The following is a 12,843-nucleotide window of genomic DNA, read 5'->3' as shown; positions in this document are numbered from 1 at the left end:
GCTTGGCAGGGAGCCTGCTTCCTCCTCTCTCTCTGCCTGCCTCTCTGCCTAGTTGTGATTTCTCTCTGTCAAAGAAATAAAAATTAAAAAAAAAAAAGAAAGAAAGAAAGCACAAGGATTGGTTATAATCAAAATAATTTTTGTGCTTTGCAATTATTTACCTTTGTTCAGTTGCCCTTTGCTCACTTCCTTCTATTTTGATCCAGAGGTTCCCTCACACTTTGGTTAGATAGAGCGGAAATGCAGGCTGAGTGAGGACTAAGAGTAGTCAGGCTTTCCACTGCATGATGGATGGCTGGGATGAGATTCAGGTATGCAGTATGACTTGCATCGCTTAGTATTTGTAGCAAGGCCCTGCTGACAGATGTGTGTACTTGCAGAGGTAAAGGCAGGATATGGGGCTAACTCTCCATATTTGATGGAGCTGACTCTCATTGACTATGAAATGATGCACTATCACCCTTCCAAGGTGGTAATGGCTGCTTCCTGCCTGTCCCAGATGATTCTAGGTTAAGGGAAATGGATCTTAAAGCAGCAGTTTTACTGGACATGCCGAGAACGAAGTATTGGAAGTCATGTAGCACGTGGCCAAAAATGTAGCCAAAATAAATGAAAACTTGACCAAATTCTTCAGCATCAAGAATTAGTAGCAAACTCCTGAATATCAGCATGACTGCTCAGCTGAACTCAAAAGACACCAAGAGTTTGCCTCATTTCTTTTTTTTTTCCCATTTTATTTATTTATTTATTTTTCCATTTTATTTATTTTTTCAGCGTAACAGTATTCATTCTTTTTGCACAACACCCAGTGCTCCATGCAAAACGTGCCCTCCCCATTACCCACCACCTGTTCCCCCAACCTCCCACCCCTGACCCTTCAAAACCCTCAGGTTGTTTTTCAGAGTCCATAGTCTCTTATGGTTCACCTCCCCTTCCAATTTTTTTTTTTTAATAAACATATAATGTATTTTTATCCCCAGGGGTACAGGTCTGTGAATCGCCAGGTTTACACACTTCACAGCACTCACGATAGCACTTACCCTCCCCAATGTCCATAGCCCCCTCCCCCTCTCCCAATCCCACCTCCCCCCAGCAACCCCCAGTTTGTTTTGTGAGATTAAGAGTCATTTATGGTTTGTCTCCCTCCCAATCCCATCTTGTTTCATTTCTGATGGGATGATCCTAGGCCAACCCTGAGGAAAAGTACTTCTGTGCATTCTGTATTGCTGACTAAGTGTCCCTGTGGTCATAAGTCTTGCCTGGTAGCTTAGTTCTCTCCAAAGAGGCTCCAAAGAGTATGGGGATTCTATTAATTATATGAGATATCCTGTGATATGCCAGTGTATTGCCTCCCTATTCCTTCCCCTCTCCTTTTTCTTTGGGCTGTAAATTTGGGTTTCTGTCCATCTTTCCATTTCTAGGTGGACTAATGCCAGTTTGTAACTTTGACCATATAATGATAAACCTGCAACTGTACCCGGTTGATTTCAGACCTCTTTATGGCAACTTTTATATCTCATCCTGGGTTCCCAATTGGAATGCCCACTTCTTGTTTCTTTTATCACTGCTACAATTTGCCTTGATCCTCTCTTATTTGACCAAAAAGGTGAATTTAGGAGGAAAACAAAAACAAAAGTGATCTAAATGAAATAAGTTAGTCAGAGAAAGAAAAATACCATATGATTTCACTCATATGTTGGAATTTAAGAAACCAAACAGATGAACATAGGGGAAGGGAAGGAAAAATCAAATAAGATAAAAACAGACAGGGAAGCAAACCATAAGACTCATATACTCTTAACTATAGGGAACAAACTGAGGGTTGCTGGAGGGGAGGTGGGAAGAGGGAAGGGAGGGGGTAACTGGGTGATGGACATTAAGGAGGGCACCTGAAGTAATGAGCACTGGGTGTTATATGCAACTGATGCATCACTAAATCCTACCTCTAAAACTAATAATACACTGTATGTTAATTAGATTAAATTTAAATAAAAATATTTAAAGTTCACTTAGAAATTTAAAAAAACCCTAGTCCTATTAAGTATTTTAAAATATAAACATACTATTAAAATTGCATAATCTCATTAAAGTAGATGTTGAGAACAAATGGAAACATAGGAGGAAAACAATCACTTACAATCTAGCCACCCAGTCACAATGATGGTATTAGTTCCTTTTGGTCCTTTTATAATGATTAATTTTATTTTCCCCACACTGTGTGTATAATTATACTAATTATACTGTATATACAATTTTGAATCATGATTGTTTAAAGTTTGATCTTTAAGAACACTTGAATATAGTCTGTAATGGCTGCATAGTATTCCAGTTAATGGATATACATTAATTTCTTTAGGCTTTCACTTACTATGAACATTTGCATTGTTTAACAGGTCATATGTTCATATAAATGTTTATAGGCCTATTATATAATCCATATCACGTGTTATATCAGATCCCACTCCTGGGAAATGAATCAATTCAGCAAAACCTATCATTAGTTGAGGCGAGAGTTGGCTATAAGATGCTCTAAGGAACTGTGCTTTGTAATTGATCACATCCTGGGAAGTTGGAGGAGGACCCAGAGGCTCACATACATTAAACTGGGTGTGTGCAGACATGCACAAATGCACAGATCCTGGAAGGGATCCATTTGGGGTTTGTACCACACAGAGCATGGTAAGGATTCATTCTTTGGTACAAGGGAAACACATACCTATACTTCTCTAAGAAAAATGTTGTAGTTCAAGGAAATCCCCAAATTCCAATTTATTAAAATAGTCAAACAGAAATAAAAATAAAAATTGCAAGTTTCTTTTGCATTTCTAATATTATCCAAAGTGTTATGTTTGGATTTGCAAATTTATGAAGGAAAGTGATATTTTAAAGTGAAATTGCTTCTGTGTCAAGGATGTCATTGTTACTTGGATGTTCATAAAAAATAAAAGATTTATGATTCTTAAAAGTGTGAGATTAGGCTTGGCAGTGATTCCCCATTAAATGATACAGATATTTCAAGAGAATCAGAATCCAGAATTACTGGGATACTTTATGGGATACACAAAGTGAAAGTAAGATTAGGTTATCTTGATTTTAAGAATGCTCTTAAAGGTGTCCTAAGTAAGCTGTAATTTTTTTGAAAGTAAATCATTTCAGCATTTCTCTATAAAATTTTATGCTAAAAAATAGAAAAATCAAATCTGCAGAGGGCAATAATCTGGTCCTGATGGAAAAAAGAAATATAGCTCTGTTTTATGGACTATCTTTGCTACACTGACATGGAAGTGACATCATGTTTTAAAATATCCTTCCGGAGTAGCATAAGTGAAAACATATTTTTCTCTGACTTCCTTCCTTCTAACTGCTCTTTACCCTGTCTTTGGTCTTTCTGCTCTGATCTGCCATTTCTTTTGTCCCTTCTTGGCCCCTCAGCCCTATCACTTTGATCTGCATTTCCTTATAATTCCCACTCCATTCTTTAATTTGAAACTTCCTTCTTTACTTCTCTAGCATCCTTTCCCTCCTGCACTGAAACCTTCTTCTAAATCAAACAGCCACATTGATCATGAAAAAGGAAAACAGTGTCAGATGTTACCCTCTGCCCATAAGTAACAGCAAACAAAACAAAATGAAAACACAGATGCAAGTATTAAGATGTCTTTCTCATTTTAAGAAAAGAGTTTTGCTGGATGTCTTTGATCTGTGTGGCCCTATCATAGTCTATCTGTTTTTGAAAAATGAAAATGATGCATGATCCTATTTACACTTATGATTGATACACTTATGATTTTATTCCAATAAATTCTTATTGACTGAGTAAACTTACAGAGCTGACTTCTCCATCAGAATAACGGTATAGACTGGTTAGTTTTAATCAGTCAGGGCTTCATAGAAGAAGGAGATACCACCCAAAATGGTTAAATGATAAATAATATCTTATATCAGGGATGTCATTTATATGTCCCACTCCTATATTTGGCTCTCATGACAGACATCACTAATCAATCATAGCACTCTTTCCTATTCGACATGGATATGGTTCCAAACTCCCAAGCATTACAGATAGTTATAAGTTAACCAGATCTGCTTTAGATAAGGTCAATATATATCTCTAATGACCTTTTCCATCTCTGATGAGCATGAGGTAGGTATTGTATTAAGGATTTTACAGGAGGAAATTTTCCAACTGAGAAGAATTTAAGTAATTCAGCAACATCACGAAACTAGTGATAGGAATACTTCCGTTTTTTTTTTTTTTTGGCACTTTAAATTTATTTATTTATTTTTTAAGTGTAATAGTATTTATTGTTTTTGCACAACACCCAGTGCTCCATGCAATACGTGCCCTCCCTATTACCCACCACCTCTCACAATACTTCCGTTTTTCTTACGGCAAAATCAATATTCTGTTCTCTATAGTTGTGTAAAGAGCTAATTGTGGACATTTGCCTCAGAACTCCTAAAGAAATAGCTAACAAATGGTAAAAGAAAGTTTTAGTTGCGCTGGGAAAATTCTTGTTCTGGGGATCCAGCGAAATGTCACTGAATTTTGGTGTTGAGTGTGAGTAAAATAGACGCCATCTACTTGCAGTGAATAGTAATTTTTTTTTTCAAGTAATCCTTCCTTTTTTTTTTTTTTTAAAGATTTTGTTTATTTATTTATTTGAGAGAGAGAGAGATCACAAGCTCCCTGCTGAGCAGAGAGCCTGATGCGGGGCTCAATCCCAGGACCCTGAGATCATGACCTGAGCCGAAGGCAGAGGCTTAACCCACTGAGCCACCCAGGCGTCCCAGTGAATAGTAAATTTTAAAAACGGAGCCTAACACTTCGCTGAAACTATCCTCAAATCAACACCTCCCTGCAGACAGTCACCTCCTGTGCATGTGCTTGTCATCTCAGTGATATTTCTTTAGATTTGGGATTTTTTTTTTTTAAAGCTCGTCAACACTGGCGAACCAAGAAACCAATTCAATTTGTAGCAATTAATGGAAAAAGGTATACCCAATCACTTATTGTTACATTGGAAATCTAAAACAGTGCTTAAAGGAAGGGAATAATCAGAAAAATGACATCATTTTAAAAGTTTGAAGGGTTACTCAGGAAGGCAGGGTTAGAAGTGGGTGATTCCAAAATGACCGCTAAATTAATCTGAATTCATCTAGAAGAAACATGAACTTTTCAATTTTAAAATGACTGGCCCTATAGCCACCCAGAACAGACAACACCTGCCCTTAATCCTCTCTCTTCTAGGTCCCAATCTCCCTTTGCTTTTTCACTAGTGACAGAAGGACACTACTTTTTCCAAACAATCTGGGCAGAGATCTTCCCTTTCCCGAAATGCCCACCCCCTGCCCCCAACATTTAGATTAGCTACATACTCTTCTGAATATTTTTAACAGGTCTTCCATAGCTTTGCATATTTGCATAATGATAAAAATTCATTTCTTAGTTATTTTCCTTAACAAGTTGAAAAATTCCATGCAAACATAAAGTGGAATCAGCAAGGGGCTACCACATATTGCCCATTTGATCTTCACTACACTTCATCAAGTTACTTCACCTGGATCCTAGTCCAAAGCACTTTTCTTCTCCATTATCACAAATAAAAAAACCGATGTAGGGGCGCCTGGGTGGCTCAGTGGGTTAAGCTGCTGCCTTCGGCTCAGGTCATGATCTCAGGGTCCTGGGATCGAGTCCCGCATCGGGCTCTCTGTTCAGCGGAGAGCCTGCTTCCCTTCCTCTCTCTCTGCCTGCCTCTCTTGTGATTTCTCTCTGTCAAATAAATAAAATAAAATCTTTAAAAAAAAAACCGATGTCTTAGAATAAATAGGACATTTCAAGAGACATCCTATTATTCTTCATACTATATCACATTTCCTTTCTCATGCTACTTTCTTTTTTTTTTTTTAAGATTTTATTTATTTGACAGAGAGAGATCACAAGCAGGCAGAGAGGCAAGCAGAGAGAGAGAGAGAGGAGGAAGCAGACTCCCTGCTGAGCAGAGAGCCCAACGTGGGACTCGATCCCAGATCCCTGAGATCATGACCCGAGCCAAAGGCAGAGGCTTAACCCACTGAGCTACCCCGGTGTCCCTCATGCTACTTTCTTAATATGAACTCTGGCTGGGAAGGAAGCAGCCTATGCTCTGACAGCAACAGCATGATCTACAATGTCTCCTAAAGCTCTGAGTGTTTCTTTATTGGATCAAGGAGATATTTGACTCTACAATTGTGTAAGGAACTTACAGATTTTTTAAAAAAAGATTTTATTTATTTATTTATTTATTTGAGAGAGCATGGGAGCCACAGCACAAGCAGGGGTGGGGGTTGGTGTGGGACAGAAGGAGACAGATAAACAAATCCCTACCCCGCTGAGCAGGAGAGCATCACTCAGGGCTCTATCTCAGGACCCTGGGACACGACCTGAGCTGAAGGCAGACGCTTAACGACTTTGCCAATCAGGCACCCTAGGAACTTATCATTTAGAAATATTTTTATTTTGAAGAGAATAACACCTGTGTAAGAGTGCAAAATATTATATACATCATACTTTTATGCTACATCAGTGTTATTTCCACATAATTTTAATGAATCTTTTCACAAAGAATTATTTGTAGAAATGGGTTGTTTAAAAATTGATTATGTGAAAATTAAGGTCCTCTCTGCATTTCATTCTGCTAGAAATCAACCAATTTAAAAATTAATATCTATATTTTTCATAATCTCTTTAAGAGATGGAAACCAAATTTAATTTCAGAAGATGAGATTTGCTAATCGATCTTTCTAGACTGAACAAACTGAGGAAATAAGAATATAAATACTCTGAAAAACAACCTGAGGGTTTTGAAGGGTCAGGGGTGGGAGGTTGGGGGAACAGGTGGTGGGTAATAGGGAGGGCACGTTTTGCAAGGAGCACTGGGTGTTGTGCAAAAACAATGAATACTGTTATGCTGAAAAAAATAAATAAAATGGGAAAAAAAAAGAAAGAAGAATATAAATAAGTTTAAGAAAAAGGACTTATGTTGTAACATATATTTATAAAACATGCATATTATCCATGACTCTGTTGTGTATTTTAAGAACTTATATTATTCATTCCTGTGGTTTATAAGCTCTCTTTCAAAGTAAAAATCGTATTTGTTTATGTCAACATTGTTTACTATTTATGTATTATTTGTTATGTGAACATTAGAATTAAATATTCTTTTGAAAGAAATAATCGCTAGTTTTTCCCAGATCCAGAAATCCTAACACAAGGAAATAAAACCCAAGGCTTTTTATGCTCATGAGTGCATTTAAGTCTTTAATTTCTGAGAGAATGAACACTAGCGAGTGATAAACTGTAAGTGAGCAAATGGTTAGCATGTTTTCTCAGGGTCCCTTGCTGGTGAGTTGGCATATATTCATCAGAATCAAAAACAGCTTCCTCTTTTCCTTAGAGGAGCTTCCAGTTCTTAAAGAGCAGACGGGATAGAAGTAAATATGCAACATCCACAGGTAACTAGAGAACTACAAAACTATGTTTGGGGCAGCACATAAATCAATACATGTTTCTTTTGTTAAAGAACAGATTGGCTTTCATAGTTACTTTCTAGATCCACTGAAAAGAAAAAACAAAAAAACAACAACCATCCATACCAAGGTGCAGCTGCTTGGGTCTCATCATCTTCTTGATCAAACTGAGAGCCTGAAAGTCCTTACTTTCAAGATTCTAGCTTTCTATTTCTACGTACCAGTCTAAGGATCTGTAAGGCAGATGTTCTTCTGGTATAAATCCATGTGCCTTGAATTATTTTAGCCCCTCTCAGTAAATCATCCCTCTCCAATCCCTTTCCAGGAAGCATTCCTTTTGGTAAATATGAACACAGTTGACTACTATACACTGGGAACTGGGATGAAGAGAACCAGCAGTAGGGCATTATCTTCCAGTCTCCCCCACTAGCACCAAAAATATCTTTGATCTTTGAAATGAATTAATCAAAACATATTCTTTTACAATGGAAACCCCAAAAAGATAAGAGAGGGCATTCGATGCTAAATGACTTATCCAAGTTACCTTAGGACAGAGTCCACAACTGGTCTATTTTGAGATGGAGGTTGCTGTGACCTGTCCACCCCTTCTGCACCTTCTAGGCACTTCTAGTAGAAGGGACATATGCTAACACCTGCCACTATGACCCCTTGCCTAGAGGGACTGATGAAGAAAGAACGTCTTGCCCATCCCTCATCTTGTACTACAAGAAGATGTATACTATCTGCTCACATTCCCACCCCAGGCCCATAGAACTCCAATTTTTTTTTAAAGATTTTATTTATTTATTTGACAGACAGAGATCACAAGTAGGCAGAGAGGCAGGCAGAGAGAGAGAGGAAGGGAAGCAGGCTCCCTACGGAGCAGAAAACCCGATGTGGGGCTCGATCCCAGGACCCTGGGATCATGACCTGAGCCAAAGGCAGAGGCTTTAACCCACTGAGCTACCCAGGTGTCCCAGAACTCCAATTTTTATGGAATTTCCCTTTAGGGAATAAAAATGGAGATTGTCTGCTAAGAAAATCTTAGAATTTGTTGGGAATAAAGGTATTCTCTAGGTTGGCCAGACATACTCCTCTACTTACTAGAAAATGATCTGATTCTTAATTTCACTTTCACAGTGTGACTATTGCCACTGTCTGCGGGTGCCTGGAAAACCTAATTAGACACAGGGGGTGAACATTTTACTTTCAGTCAAGGGAATATTCCTCCTGGATAAATCACGGTGGGACCCTAAAAAATAATGGTGTTTGGCTTAATTTTAAAAGAACTGAATGAGCCCTCAGATTGTTTGGGTTTATTTGATATTTTAACACAGGATACAATCCATAAGATATATGGTTGGCAAATCTCTTTCTTGAGGGCAGTTTTTATTTGAAACAAGCATTCTAAACAACATGGATCTGTTTGGTCAAAATCAGAGTACAGCTATGTATACTATCCTAATTTCCTGTAGTTCTTTTTAAATGATGAGAGAAATCCATATTTCCTCTTCCATCCTTGTAACACTGAATGTTTTGAAGATGATGCTGTCCTTTAGCAAGAGAGAATCAAAACACTTATTTGAAAAGCTGGCTTATATCTCTATTTGTTTGAATCTTACTATATAGTCATTTTCCATAGGTGTCTTCCTTACAAGTGGATACTTGGGTAGAGTTATAGTTGTGAGGTGGCCACAGAAACTTTCCAATCTAACTCTTTGGGTCTACTTGGGATCAACCCTTCCCTTGTGAGGCTAAAGACCCTGTTTTCTAGGCCCTGGCTTTTGGGGCTTTGCCTGTCTGTGGACAGAGACAGCCCCTTTGCTTAGGCTCAGCCCTACCCAGCATCTAATCTGATGCTGGGCAGATCAAAGAACACTTAGAGAGTCTCCTCTCCAACAATGAGTGGGGTCCAAGTTATGCATGTTTATGCAGTCTGATGTTCAGTGTGGATGGAGCTCTCACCTCCTCTGGTCCCTGCTGATGTTCTCTGTGAGGAGCCTGGATTCTGTCCTCAGAATCACCTCGTCCAGATCTTAATGAATTTATCTCCACCTCCTGTCTATCCTGCACCGAATGATAATGTTTTCATCCCAACTACCTTCAAAACTTGCTTGGAACGCATGTTTATGCCTGTAAGTTTGCGTATCAAATTGAATTGACTTAGATTTTGATGCCAAACATTATCAAGTTCAAGCTCACCCACTCTCTGACAAGTGTGTTGGACTGGTGGATAACGTGGACAACCCTCTTCTCACCTCTTCATGCTGATCACACATAGTCTGTTCTCCTTCCTCTTTCCAAACTCTGACATTGCAGTGTGCCCATACTCAAGGGGTGGGGAGCTATGCTTTACCTTCTTATGGATAAGGGTAAATAGATCAGACTTTGGAATTCTCTTGCATGGGAGAGTTATGTGTTCTTCTCATTTATTTATTTATTCAATCATTCATTTAAATAATACAGATTTATGGGTGTTCTCCTCTTTGAATAATAATCCAGTCTATTTTTCTTACACCCAGTTCAGGTATTCCTAGGGCATCAGAACAGGTATTCCTAGGGAATTAGAACTGATTCCTGCTTCTATCACTCCCTCTGCCTGACAAATAACAGATGCCCCCAAAATGGGCACTTGTTAGTTAACAGAACTAAAATAAGAATTAAGGTCATAATATCTGTAGTGATATCCCAAAGCAGCCTAACTGGTCTTCTGACATGAACTTATTATATTTATCTGCTTTTCTCATAAAGATGACAGAAATGGAAAGATCCTCAGAAATCACCCAATCCAATCCTCTCATTTATGGATGGTAAGACTTAGGACTGGAGAAGAAGTATATGGACCCATATATGGGATGAGAACCCACTTTTCCTAACTTCTAGTGTGTATCTTTAGACCTAATGCATGCATGGCACCAACTACAGTGTCTAATGCACTCGACCCAGGTTGGCTGATTTGTATCTGTTAGGCAAAAGAGAGCCATCAAAGAAATTCTCTCTGTTTCGTTTTTGTTTTGTAAAGTGAATTTTCACTTTCTCCTGATCTCTGAGGCAGAAATGAGAGTGGATGGATACAAGAATGATATTAGGGTGATCAGATTAAAGCAGATCAAGCGAGAGCCACTAAAGGCCTGAACCAAGCAAGTGGCTTGGAAAGAGAAGAGCAGACATATTGAAAGGCATTTTAGAAGGAGAATTAATGTAATGTTATGAGTTAATGTGGAGGGTGAGAAAGTAGGAGATGCTTAAGGTGACTCTGAGGTCCCTGGCTTGGGCAGCTAGATGGAAGGTGACATCACTAATCAAGATAGAACAGGTTTGGAGAGGAAGATGAACTTGTTAGGTGTGAGAGAGTTGTTAGACTCTGTAGTTCCAGGAGTCAGCAAATGTGTGGAGCTTAGAAAGAAATTTAAGTCCAAGGTATTGGTCTAAGAGTTAATGTCAAATGACTGATGAAGTCTTCGAAGGTGGTATCACCTAAGAAAAGCAGGGTAAAGACAGAGAACTAAACACGCAAGTTCATGAGGGACAGAAGACATCGGAGGCAACAGGAAATAAGGAGAAACTATCAGAGATCCAAATGTGCAGCAGTGTAGGGAAGTGTGGTGAGGAGAGATGGTGAACTGGTTATGTTTGGTAATGAGGTCAAATGAGATGAAGATTAAAGAGGCTGTGGGGATGACAGTACTCACTCAGGTCATGGACAACCTTAGCTAGAGTCATTCTAGTGGAATGACTCTAGTGCAAAGGTACAGGGCTTTATATAAATGTAGAAATGGAGAGCTAGATCAATACACACCTTTGCATTATGTTTCTTCCTGGCTCACATTCTCTTCATTTCCAAAGATTACAGTTACATAAGAAAGGATTTAAGTTAAACAGGAAGAATGTCCTAATTGTTTTTATGAGACATAGGAATAGATTAATGGGGTTTTGAATCTCTCATCTGGGAGAGTTTCAAGAGTAAAGATGCAGATATTTCAAACTAGAGTTAAGTTAGTCTTATCTGAAGCATGCCTCTGAATTCCCCTTTAAGTCTTTGGCTCTTACTCCATTAAAAGTGAGCATATAAGGCTACAAGGAGAGTGTTTTTATTTTTTGCAGAGTACTTATAGGATAAATTTGCCCTGTCTGAAAATATTGAATTTACTAACTAGTTGATTTATTCAGAGGTCCCTGAATATTTCAGTGTGCGATCAATTTTACTTTTAATAAACCATAAAGCATGTTTATTGCCTTATTTATTGAATTTAATCGAAGTGACTTGATGGCTAACTAGTACAGTGTTCTTGACAGGCTTCAGAGACTGGGTCTGCTTATGGGAGAAAATAATACAGCAAGATGATAAGATGATCTTATTCTTGAAAAATGCAACAAAGCAGAGCAAAGTAAAAGATTTCTTGTTTGTTTGTTTGGGGCAGGGTTTTTCTGGAAGATAGAAGGCCAACACTGTGAAAACCTTCCTGTGGCTCTTCCCGTCTTTCAAGCAGGTGCAAGCGACACAAGATTCTTATTGAAAAATAGCCTTCACAGCTCCTCACAGCCTCACTGCTGTGTCTGCCCAGAGGTGTAAATAGATTCAAAGGTCATCTGCTTCCTAATATCCCATTTCTCTCCTTTTGGAGTGGTTTCAGTTAAGAGTTTGAAGCATTGAGAGGAGGCAGCTCCCCAGTCAATCTGAGAGAATCAAAAGAGCCCTTACACCCCCTACAGAGCCTTTTGCAATCTTCTGGGCCTTAACACTCCAAATGATTTGATTATGTTTGGTTATAATTGCAATATTGATTGAAGTTAGAGGTGGCCAGGAAGGGTCGAACTATGCTTTATGTCTCCTTGTAGTCACATAGCTCAGAGTCTGTTACTTTCACATTACCTGCAGGAAGGAATCACCAGCATCTTTCTAAAAAAAAAAAAATGCACTGCAAAAAAATTTCGTAGGCCTAAAGAGAGCTTTGAATAAACTAGTTGGCACAGTAATAATTTGATTTTCATGAAGCAGTTTCCTTTAGTGAATAAATAGCACTGTATTTACACACAGAATGAAGATCACTGAAAATCTCTTTATTTGGTTTTGACAAGTTCACTGAAAAATTGACAAGAGAAACATTTATTTTAGACAGCACTGGCCAATCCAATAAAGATCCTGCTGAACTGAATTTTTAGGTTTTATTTCAAATACAAATAGACCTACAGACTGGGGAGGGGCAGTTGTTTTCAGTACTTTTTCATATTTACACATCAAACACTCATAGAGGAATTGCTTTCTAAAATATATAAGCCTTGGGTTAAAGAAGATTCTAACATGAAGGGTCATTTTGAGGGTTCTTCATT

This window comes from Meles meles, chromosome 15, assembly GCF_922984935.1.
Source record: "Meles meles chromosome 15, mMelMel3.1 paternal haplotype, whole genome shotgun sequence".
NCBI lineage: Eukaryota > Metazoa > Chordata > Mammalia > Carnivora > Mustelidae > Meles > Meles meles.
The sequence above is the reverse complement of the archived record's forward strand: the minus strand, read 5'-3'. Positions refer to the sequence as shown.